This window comes from Mobula birostris, chromosome 2 (genome assembly GCF_030028105.1).
Source record: "Mobula birostris isolate sMobBir1 chromosome 2, sMobBir1.hap1, whole genome shotgun sequence".
Taxonomy (NCBI): domain Eukaryota; kingdom Metazoa; phylum Chordata; class Chondrichthyes; order Myliobatiformes; family Myliobatidae; genus Mobula; species Mobula birostris.
Window position 1 is genome coordinate 82458438 of NC_092371.1, and position 8915 is coordinate 82467352.

Below are 8915 nucleotides of genomic sequence, written 5' to 3' on the forward strand. Positions count from 1 at the left end.
CTCTAGAGCCTTGTCTGATCCTTGCTTTCTAATCCTTAAGTAAGCTTCTTTCTTCCTGACCAGATGTTCCAAAGTTCAAAGTTGAAAGTAAATTTTATTATCAAAGTACATACTTGTTACCATCTACAACCCTGAGATTAATTTTCCTGTGGGCACACTTAACAAATCTATAGAGTAATAGCTATAACAGAATCAATGAAAGACCACCCAACTTGGACATTCAACCAGAGTGCAGAAGGCAACAAACCGTGCAAATACAAAAAGAAGAAATAATAATATTAAATAAATAAGAAATAATAATAATAATAAATAAATAAGCAAAAAATGTTGAGAACATCAGATGACAAGTTCTTGAAAGTGAGTTAATTGGTTGTTTGAATATTTCAATGATGGGACAAATGAAGTTAAGTGAAGACCTTCCTGGACACAAATTCCATCCCAACCAAACCCCTTGCAATAATATGCAGCTTAATCAGTAGTGACCATCTCATGCTCATGGCCAAAGTGCAAACCACCTTCTCCTCTTCTCCTTTAAATCCCAGTCCTGAGATTCGTAAAGTGTTGTACACCCTTTGTTTTTCAAGAGCCTGTTGGTTGAGGGGTAGTAACCGTTCCTGATCCTGGTGGTGTAAGTCATGAGGGCTCCTGTATCTTCTTCCCGGTGGCAGCAGTGAGAAGAAAGAATGTCCTGGGTAACAGGGGCCCTGATGATGGATGCTGCTTTCCCACAACAGTGTTTCATGTAGATGAGCTCAATGCTTGAACACATCTCTTGTCAATCATGATTCCTCCACTCTATCATCCTTCCCCTGCCTCAAGGGGACAAGCTTACTAAAACCCCATGCAAGAGCTTCCTAACCAATCTTCACATTTCTGTTGAGCATTTTTCAGAGTACATCTGTTCTCAATATATGCTCCCCAGTTTCTACCTAATAGCTTCAAAATTCTCCCTCCACCAATGAATTATGGTTCCATGCAGTCTGCTATTATCCCTCTACAAGGCTATAGTAAATGCCAGGGAGTTGTGGCCGCTGTCTCCGAAAAGCTCTCCCATCGAGACATCTGACATCTGACCTGGTTTACTGCCCTGCAACAGATCCAGAATGAATGACCTCTCCCCTATTTAGTCTGCCTACATACTGAGTTGGGAATCCTTCCCGGACAGACCTCACAAATTCCGTCCCATCCAAACCTCTTGCAATAAGATGCACTTAATCAGTAGTGACCATCTCATGCTCATGGCCAAAGTGCAAACCACCCTCTCCTCTTCTCCTTTAAATCCCAGTCCTGAGATTCGTCAAACTTTGTACACATCATGTCAAGTGCAGGAACATAAGAAGCTTCAGAGAGTAGTGGATTCTGCCCAACAAATCACAGGCGCATCCCTCCCCACCAATGGTAGTACTTAAATGAGGTGCTGCCTCAAGAAGGCAACATGCATTTTAAAGATCCCCACCATCTGGGCCATGACATCTTCTCACAGCTACCATCAGGCAGGAGATACAGAAGTCTGAACTCCAACACCATCAGGTTCAATAACAACTACTTCCCTTCAACCATTCAGTTCTTGAAGCAACTAGCACAACCCTAATCACTACTTAAACTTAGCAACCCTATGTCCACTTCGATCACTTTGCACTAAAGTGAGCATTTTTCATTCTAATTATATAGTTTCTTGTAAAATTGTGCATCATTAAAGTTTATGTTTTTTTCTTGTGAATGTTGTGCATCTGATGCTCTGTTCCTGTGATACGTGCAAGTACGGTTTTTATTGCTCCTGTGCACATGTGTACTTGTGCAGATGGTAATAAACTTGTCATTGAACTGATGGTTTTTATGAGTAAAACCCTCATCAGCATCTGTTTGTGGACGGCCCCCTTTTTACAACTAGAATTTCTCCCTTCACAGTCTTACTAACATTTCCACCCATGGATCCTGAGGAAGTTAATGACAAATGCAGTCCAGATTGTTGGAGTTCGCAACAAAGTTCCTGGGATGAGAAAGAGGATGATTCTATTACCAATGGTTAAAGAAAATAGAGCCATATTCTCTGGAGTTGAGAAGACTGGGGGTGCAGTGTGTATGATCTTTGGAGGGGCACAATTGAGAGATGTCAAAATGTGTTCTTCCAAGGGAGAGTCTTGAATAAGGGGACATCTGTGCGTGTGCTTATTTAATTACGTGTCTGTGTGCATGTATGCATGTGGGGGGGGGGGGTGTGTGTGTGTGTGTGTGTGTGTGTGTGTGTGTGTGTATACGTATATACCTGTGTGCAAGTGTGACTTTCTCTGTGAGTGTGTGTGTGTGTGTGTGTGTGTGTGTGTGTGAGATTTCATGAGTGTCTGTTGTACATGAATGTGTGTGTGGATCCATGAAATGTACTGTAATATTACTGTACGATTTGAGGAGGCCAAGTGCATGCACCTCCTGTTAGGCTCTTCCAGTAAGGCAGAGCTATGGCTGTTGATATCAAAGCCATATTGAGTGTGGCATCAAAGAAGGGAGGTTGCAACAGGAGTTCTTTTGCTGTTGTTGCTTTGCCGGTTGGTTCATCTGTTTTGTTGTGTTCTGGGCTGTTCTGCTGAACATTGTGGGCGTGCAGTATTGGTGCAGGAGCGTGTAATGACTCTTGCAGGCTGCCCCCAGCACATCTCTGGGTGTGTTGGCTTTTAACACAGACGACACATTTCACTGTATGTTTCCATGTACATGTGATAAATAAATCTGAATCTAAATCCCTCACTCATTCCTCCTCTCTCACTCCCTACCAGTCTTTCCTTGGGGATCAGCCATCCCAGACGCACGATAGGAGAGGGAAGGGGAACTGTAGAGGGAGATCACATTAACGACCGGGCTTGGGAGACAGGCAGCAGCCTTCAGTCTGGCTGCTCATTAAGGGCAGGGCCTCTCCTGCAGCTGGACAGTATTCAAAGGGTCGAGACGGTGCTCCAAGGACATGAACTGTTAGGGGCTTTGTGTTCTTGAGGCAGGGTGAAGTCTGTGCATCCTCCATCTGTGACACCTCGGACCGTATCAGTAAGCAGGGTCCCAGTAGAGCAAAATCGCCAGCTCCCCAAAGAAAGCCACCTCTGTGAGACTTGGCCTCAGTCATCACTAGCACATTGTACTCAAACTCACTTCAAGGAGAAGTACGACTTTAAGCATGAGGAAACAAGGCCTTGCTTATACTGACTGCTGAAAACTTTTATTAAAGGGAGCACAGAGATACCGCGGCAGCTGTGCGTGAAATGATTATAATTCCGAATTCAGGCTTACGAGGAGGTGCTAACTGAAGGAGTGAAATATCAGCGGATGTACAGGGTTCAACACCACACAGGGTATACACTCAGTGGCCATTTTATTAGGTACACCTGCACACCCACCTGTTAATGCAAATATTTGGTCAGCCAATCATGTGGCAGCAACTCAACGCATGAAAGCAGGCAGACATGGTCAAGAGGTTCAGTTGTTGTTCAGACCAAACATCAGAATGGGGAAGAAATGAGATCTAAGTGACTTTCACCACAGAATGATTGTTGGTGCCAAATGGGGTTTAGATTAGATTAGATTATGAGGATACTCAGTCCTCGTTTATTGTCAATTAGAAATGCATGCATTAAAAAATGATATAATGTTCCTCCAGAATGATATCACAAGAAACACAGGACAAACCAAGACTAAAACTGACAAAAACCACATAATTATAACATATAGTTACAACAGTGCAAAGCAATACCGTAATTTGATAAGAGCAGACCATGAGCACGGTAAAAAAATATCTCAAGTCCCAATAGCCTCATCATCTAACGCAGGCGGCAGAAGGGAGAAACTCTCCCTGCCATGAACCTCCAAGCGCCGCAAACTTGCCGATGCAGCACCATTGAAGCATCCGACCGCAGCGGACTCTGAGTCTGTCCAAAAACTTCGAGCTTCCGCCCAGCCCTCCGACACCGAGCACCATCCTCTGTCGAGCGCTTTGACCCCACCCCGGCCGCTGAGCAGCAAGCAAATCTGGAGATTTCGGATCATACAGTAGCAGCAGCAGCAAAGCAGGCATTTCAGAAGTTTCACCAGATGTTCCTCCGTGCTCTCACGTCTGTCTCCATCAAATCAGGATTGTGCACGGCACCCTACTTGACAAATAACAGACGTCACCACCGGAGTGGCCGCTGCGTGCTATGTCACGCCGCCATCTTCTCCTCTTCCGGGTGGTATGAGTATCTCAGAATATCTGATCCCCTTTGTGGAGGAATTAGAATCAGGTTTATTATCTCTAGCCTGTGATTCTGATTCTGATTCTAATTCCTCCCCAAAGGTGATCAGAACTACAGGATTGTCAGAGTTCATTTGATCTAACCGTCATCTTTCAGGACAAATCTACTACATGCAGAGTCTCATCCAAGTTAGAAAAATGTTCAACCCCTCTTCATACACAAGACTGCAGCATGCAATGCAGCTACCTGCTTTTCCAAAGTAATTTTCCCACCTCTGGCTCTGAGTTATTTTTCTCAGTGTTTCTCAGGGAGGTGGGATGTGGAGAAGAGGCTGGGGAAGGGTTTGGGTGTCCAGTTATGTTTCTCTGTCCATCAGAACCATTGGCCATTCTTCCTGCCCAAACTATTCCCATTTTCATGCACTTGTAATTGACAAACTGAGGTCCTCGCCCACCTTTAGGTTCATTTGGAGACATCTTCAACGCTGCCAGTCTCCCTGTATCATTGGGACTTCTCACTAGAATTTCCAAACCAAAGTTCTTCTGAGAGACTGAGTCCATTTTTATTTGTTTTCAAGTTTTTGTGAGAGAGAGAGAGAGAGAGAGAAAGAGAGAGACAGACAGAGAGAGAGAGAGAGAGAGGGGAGAGAGAGAGGGGAGAGAGAGAGGGGAGAGAGAGAAAGAGAGAATAGTGAGAGAGAGAGAAAGAGAGAGAGGGGAGAGAGAGAAAGAGAGAATAGTGAGAGAGAGAGAGAGAATAGTGAGAGAGAGAGAGAATGGTGAGAGAGAGGACAGGATGGGAGAAGGGTGAAGACATGCTAGCTACTTTTGGCTAGATATATTGCTTAAATTTGTAGTTCCACTCAAAAGGCGGATAGGAAACCCTTTATAAATTAGTTCTGCTGCTGCTTTTAACTTCTTACTTCACTAGATCTGCTTTTATGGTTTTACTTGGTGAACTTTTGTTCAGCTGTTAAAGCCTAAAGCAGGGGCTCCTAGCCTTGTTTACGTTGTGGACGCCTATCATTAACTGAGGGGTCTGTGGACCGCTGGTTGGGAACCCCTGGTCTAAAACAAGATAAATACTGTAAACAGCAGAAGAATAAGCAGAAAGTGGCACCAATACTTAATCTGTACTTATCACTTCAGTCGCCTGCTTGTGTAGTACAGAGATACCCACAGCTGCTCCATGTCCTCAGATAACATTTCCACCAGACCTGGCTGTACTTCTCTGGAGAGCTTCCATTATTTAGAAGTGTAAAAGCAGTGAATTGGAGTGAGTTAGAAAGTCACAGAACCATAGACATATACATTATAGAAAATGGCATGTTGTTCCACCGTGCCACTACTGAGCTTCTATATCCACCAGCATCAGTATTGTTTGCCTGCGCCAGGGTGGTACCCTTAAATTCAGTGATCAGGTTATTAGCTACCTCCTATACCTAATAAACTGGTCACTGAGTGTGTGTTCATGGTCTTCTGCTGCTGTAGCCATCCATTTCAAGGTTCAAAGTGTTGTGTGTTTGGAGTTGCTCTTCTGCACACCACTGTTGTAACACTTGGTTATTTGAGTTAGTGTTGTCTTTCTGTGAGCTTGAACTGGTCTGGCCATTCTCCTCTGACCTCCCTCGTTAACAAGGTTTTTTTGTTCACAGAACTGCCATTCACTGGATGCTTTTTTTTCGCGTCATTCTCTGTAAACTCTAGACTGTTGGGTGTGAAAATCCCAGGAGATCAGCAGTTTCCGAATTACTAAAACCACCCCATCTGACACCAACGATCATTCCATGGTCAAAGTCATTTCTTCCCCATTCTGATGTTTGGTCTGAACAGCAACTGAACCTCTTGATCACATCTGCATGTTTTTTATGTATTGAGTTGCTGCCACATGATTGGCTGATTAGATATTTGCATTAATGTGGTGTACAGGTGCACCTAATTAAGAGGCCACAATATTAATTAAACTAGCCTTGTGGGCATACTCAATAAATCAATAGAATAATAACCATAACAGAATCACTGAAGTCTGTTGCAACTTGAAGCAGCCCGAATCAGATTGTCTATTCTGACTGCATCTGAGGAAAAGCTGCAGACAGCTTCTCATGAGCAGTAATGGAATAATGTTTTAATTGTTTCAGGGAGAGCATTTGATGGAATGTTGGAAAGAGCTCTCTAGCTTTAGACCATAGTCCATAAGACGCAGGAACAGAGTTCAGCCATTCAGCCCATTGAGTCTGATCAGCTATTCCATCATGGCTGATTTATTATCCATCCTGAACCCATTCTCTCGCCTTCTCTCCGTAACCTTTGACGCTCTTGCTAATCAAGAACCTATGATTCACCGCTTTATATGTACCCAATGACTTGGCCTGCACAGCCATCTGTGGCAATGAATTCCACACATTTACTACTTTTTTGACCAAGAACTATCTTTCTCATCTCTGTTCTAAAGGCACATTCTTCTATTCTGAGGCTGTGCCCTCTGGTCCTCGCCTCTCCCACTATAGGAAAGCGTCCTCTCCACAACCACTCCATCTAGGCCTTTCAATATTTGATAGGTTTCAATGAGCATGCCCATCATTTTTCTAAACTCCAGTGAGTGCAGACCCAGAGCCATCAAACATTAAAGCTTTCATTCCTGGAATCATTCTTGTGAACCTCCTCTGGACCTTCTCCCACCCCAGCATATCTTTTCTTAGATACAGTGCCCAAGACTGCCCAAGTGCAGTCTGACCAATACCTTACAAAGCCTCAGCATTATATAATTTCTTTTATGTTCTAGTCCTCCTGAAATGAATGATAACATTGCATTTGCCTTCCGTACCACCAACTCAACATGCAGGTTAACTTTTAGTATTCCCTAACGAGCGCTCCCAAGTCCCTTTGTACCTCTGCTTTCTGAATTTGCTCCCATTTAGAAGATAGCCTACAGCTTTAAGAATCTTTTATACCAAGAGATCCATTTTGATTAACGTTTCACCTCAGACAGTGCAGTGCTCACAGCCAGGGGTGTTAGCAGAGATTTGGTCTAAGGAGAAGGACAGGAATCCACAATTCTGTCTCACAGGTGTGTGAGCCAATCACAGAGCCAGTACTGACTGTCACAATCTCGGACACTGCTGCAGAGTCTGGGCACTCTCGCAGATGGGCAGTCAAAGAAGACAGCAATCACACACGTGACAAAGCAAACATTCCAGCCAATAAGGTTTTTGTTGTTATTGTAATTAACTCCTTTCCTTTTGGTTCCGTCTTGTCAAGTCCTGATGAAAACTCAGCCATGTCAATGCTTTCTGTATACTTTAACCCACATTCCTGGAAAGGAGATCAGTGGTTTAGACAGATGCTGTTGAAGGAGTGAGATTAATCAGAATCAGGATTAATATCACCGGCATGTGTCACGCAATTTGTTAACTTTGAGGCACCATTATAATACAATACATGATAAATATAGGGAAAATACTTAATTACAGTAAGTATATATATGTAAATTAAATAGTTAAAATAACCAGTGCAAAAACAAAAATTTAAAGAAAGTAGTGAGGTCGTGCTTGTGGGTTCAATATCCATTTTGAATTTGGATGGCAGAGGGGAAGAAGCTGTTCATGAATCACTGAGTGTGTGTCTTCAGGATGGTAGCGATGAGAAGAGGGCATGTCCTGGGTGATGGGGGTCCTTAATGATGGATGCCCCCTTTTTGAGGCACCGCTCCTTGAAGGTGTCCTGGATACTGAGGAGGCTGGTACCCAAGGTGGAGCCGACCACACTCTGCAGTTTACTCCGATCCTGTGCAGTAGCAACCCCCTCCCCCCATGCCAGATGGTGATGCAATTGGTCAGAATGCTCTCCATGGTACATCTGTAGAAGTCTTGAGTGCTTTTGGATGATAAACCAAATCTCCTCACACTCCTAATGAAATATTGCCGTTGTCTTGCCTTCTTTATAGCTGCATCGATGGGTTCGGGCCAGGTTAGATCCTCAGAGATATTGACACTCAGGAGCTTGAAATTACTCACTCTCTTCACTTCCGATCCCGCTGTGAGGATTGGTTTGTGCTCCTTCATCTTCCTCTTTCTGAAGTCCACAATCAGCCCTTTGATCTTCGTGACACTGAATGCGAGGTTATTGCTTTCAAGCCACAGTGACGGCTTTCATTTTTAGAAGTTGTAGTTTGTTGGCCTAGTGTCTATTATTTTCCTTTGTTCTGTACAGTTCTTGTTAAAAATCAGTGATCTGTTCATTCCACGTCTGTGTCTCTCCCTCTGTATGTGGGTCATCACTGAACCCCTGTCACTAACAGCTGTTTTATTTGTTGAGGTCTCTTGGTTGACATAACAATATCTGTTTCAGATGTGGGGGTGGGTAACATCCTTCTTAATACAAGTCATGCTTGAGAGTTTGTTGGTTTTAATGTCCAAGATAGGTGCCAAATACATCAAACTTGGAGACTACACATTCGCTGTGAAAGATATGGAATATAGTGATAATGTAATCGTCTGCCAGGATAAAATTCCTTTCTCCCACATAACATTTCTGCTCCATTTGGTCGGCCTCACTGGGTGTCATTTCTGGCTCTTGTGGTCAGAACACTCATCTCTGAGTCATAAGGTCAAGGCACCATTTGAAAAGGATGGGGAGTTTTCAAAATCAAAGGATAGTAAACGCACGGGTGAGAGAAATGGTCAGAGTGTGCTGCAAATCCTGT